Source organism: Rhincodon typus, chromosome 33 (genome assembly GCF_021869965.1).
Source record: "Rhincodon typus isolate 14 chromosome 33, sRhiTyp1.1, whole genome shotgun sequence".
NCBI lineage: Eukaryota > Metazoa > Chordata > Chondrichthyes > Orectolobiformes > Rhincodontidae > Rhincodon > Rhincodon typus.
The window spans coordinates 24080523-24083238 of NC_063364.1; the positions used below are offsets into that span (position 1 = coordinate 24080523).

The 2716-nt window shown below is 44.9% G+C and overlaps 1 protein-coding gene across 1 annotated transcript in view; it reads left to right on the plus strand.

Moving 5' to 3' along the window:
* The first annotated feature begins 6 nt into the window (after nucleotides 1–6).
* The window catches only part of LOC125486812 (Fanconi anemia group I protein-like), a 24358-nt gene continuing 21648 nt past the window's right edge, over nucleotides 7–2716 (plus strand). Inside the window, exon 1 of the mRNA XM_048616077.1 lies at nucleotides 7–52. The gene's annotated coding sequence lies outside the window, so the exon portion shown is untranslated. The remainder of the gene's footprint in view (nucleotides 53–2716) is intronic.

Genomic DNA, 2716 nt, shown 5'->3' on the forward strand with positions numbered 1-2716 from the left:
GGAAGGATGCATCACCACTCAGGGAGGCCAGATCTATCTCCAGGAGCCACTAGTAATCAAATAATTTATGATTGAACTTGGGAATTTACGTATTTTATTGATGCATTGAGAAATGACTATGATGGAATATGAAGATCTGAATGATTTCATACGCAAAGGTTGAGTAAAATGCTATTCTGATGCACGAGCTAAGTTAACCTCTATGTAGGTCGAGCCATATATGTTTGGAACATCCCAAGGTCTGCTGTCAGTCTACGTCAGCTGACCCCAACTGAAAGTGGTAAGGATGCTACAATTGACCTCTGTTTTCCTGAGGTAGAGAAAGGAGGTATTTGACAGGATATTTGCTCCTGATCCAGAGACTCACCACCTGTCACCCCCAGCTATAAAAGGCATGTGGAGATGTCTGTTGAAAGCAACACATGGCTCAGCCCATTACTGAATAACCTGGGTTCTGTAATTTCTGCTAGCTGTCAAATCTTGCATGTGAAAATTGAACCATTGGTTGGTTGTTTTATCGGAGACCACTTAATGCATTAGACCTATATCCGGCCAAGAAAATTGACGACAGTTACAGAAAGAAAAAGAGGCGACTGAGTGTACTTATTTAAATATGTACAGTACGAAAGTGTCTTGTGCAGAAGTCATGATTTTTCATGTTTGTAGGACCAATTGGACTCAGTTGGCAGGACTCTAATTCAAGAGGTGTGTGCTCTAACTCTGCTCCATGTTTCGACATTAATTTAGGCTGGCTTCTCTCCTGCTTTAATGAGAGATTATTACATTATCACTCATGCTGACCTTTGGTTATGTGGTGAATTGAAGCCTTTTCTGCTTGTTCCAGTGTTTTTTTTTAAATTCATTCAGGGATGAGGATTTCACTAGCTTGGCCAGCATTTACTGCACATCCCTAATGGCTGTTAACAAGGTAATGGTGTGCAGCCTTCTTGAACCATTGCAATTAATTTAGTGTAACTACTGTTAGGGAGGGAGTGTCAGGATTTTGACCCAACGACAGTGAAGGAATGGCAATATATTTTGAAGTAAGGATGGTAGTTGACTTTGAAACGAACTTGCAGGTGATTCCATGTATCAGCTGCCCTTGTCCTTACAGATGGTAGCGGTCCTAGGTTTGGAAGGTGCTGCCAAAGGAGTAAGAGAGTTACACAGCATAGAAACAGACCTTTCAGTCCAACTCATCAGTGCTGCTTTGGTGAATTTCACCAGCACATTTGGTAGCTGGTACACACTGCTACCACTGTAGTTGGTGGAGTAGTGAATGTTGAAGGTGGTGGATGTGATGCCAGTCAAGTGGGCTGCACCCGTCCAGGTGTCAAGCATCATGACTGTTGTTGGAGCTGCACTCTTGTACTGAAAACAACAAATGCTGGAGATCACAGCGAGTCAGACAGCATCCATGTAGAGAGAGCAAGCTAATGTTTCAAGTCTAGATGATTCTTCATTAGACCTGAAGTAAAGTGTGGAGGAGGCAGCATTTGTGCTGTAGTTGTGGGGGTAGGTGCTGTTGGTGGGGTATGGAGTGCTGGTGGAGAAAAGATGATAGTTAAGATTAAGTGTTCGGAATGTAAGAATGGCAGAACAATGTTGTGTCTAACTGCCAGACTTGAAAGAGCAGACGGTTCCACTGAGATGGGGAGAGGAGAGAGAGGATAGAGTGACAGAGAATGTAACAAGTTACGCTAAAAGAAAAGGCAGAAATGGGAGAATATAACAAGTAAAGCTAAAGGGAAGAAATGGAAGAGTGGAACAAGTAAAGCCTAAAGAAAGGGAAGAAATGGGAGTTGGTTCACAATTTAAAGGTGTTGAACTCAATATTAAGTCCAGAAGGCTGTAAAGTGCCTTGTCTAAAGATGAGATGTTTTTTCTCGAGTTTGTGCTGTGATTCACTGGAACACTGCAGGAGGCCGAGGACACACAAGTGGGCATGTGAGCAGGTGCTGTTTTAAAATGACTGGTTGTGGGAAGATCGGGCTCATACTTGCACACAGACCAGAGGTGTTCTGCAAAGCGGTCATCCAGTCTGCGTTTGTTTTCTCCAATTTAGAACAGACCGCATTGGGTGCAGTGAATACAAGAGATTGGAGGAGGTACAAGTGAAATACTGCTTCAACTGAAAAGGTCCTTGGAACGTGAGCAGGGAGGAGGTGAAGGGGCAGGTGTTGCACCTTCTGCAGTTACATGGGAAGGTGCCATTGGTGGTGGTGGTGGTGGTGGTGCGTGTGCGTGTGCTGTCAGTGGTTGACGAATGGACTAGGGTATCTTGGAGGGAACAATCCCTGTGAAATGCAGATGGGGGAGTGAGAGGAAGATGTGTTTGTTGATGGCGTTCTGCTGGAGTTGCCTGAAATAGTGGAGAATGATACTTTGAATGTGGAGGCTGGTGGGATGAACAGTAAGGACAAAGGGGACCTGATCACGCTGTTGTGAGTGATGGGAAGGGGAAGGGGCAGGGGCGGAAGCATAGGTGATAGGTTTGATGTGGTTGAGTGCCCTGTTGAGCACAGTGGGTGGTAAACCATGATAATGGAAGAAACAAGCAATGTTGGCAGTGCTGGTTTGGAAAGTGGCATCATCCAGATGCAATGTAGGCAAAGGAACTGCAAGAACGGAATAGAGTCTTTGCAGGATGTGGAGTGTGAAGAGCTGTGGTGAAGGTAGCTGTGGGGCTGAGTGCAGTGAAGGTAGCTGTGGGGCT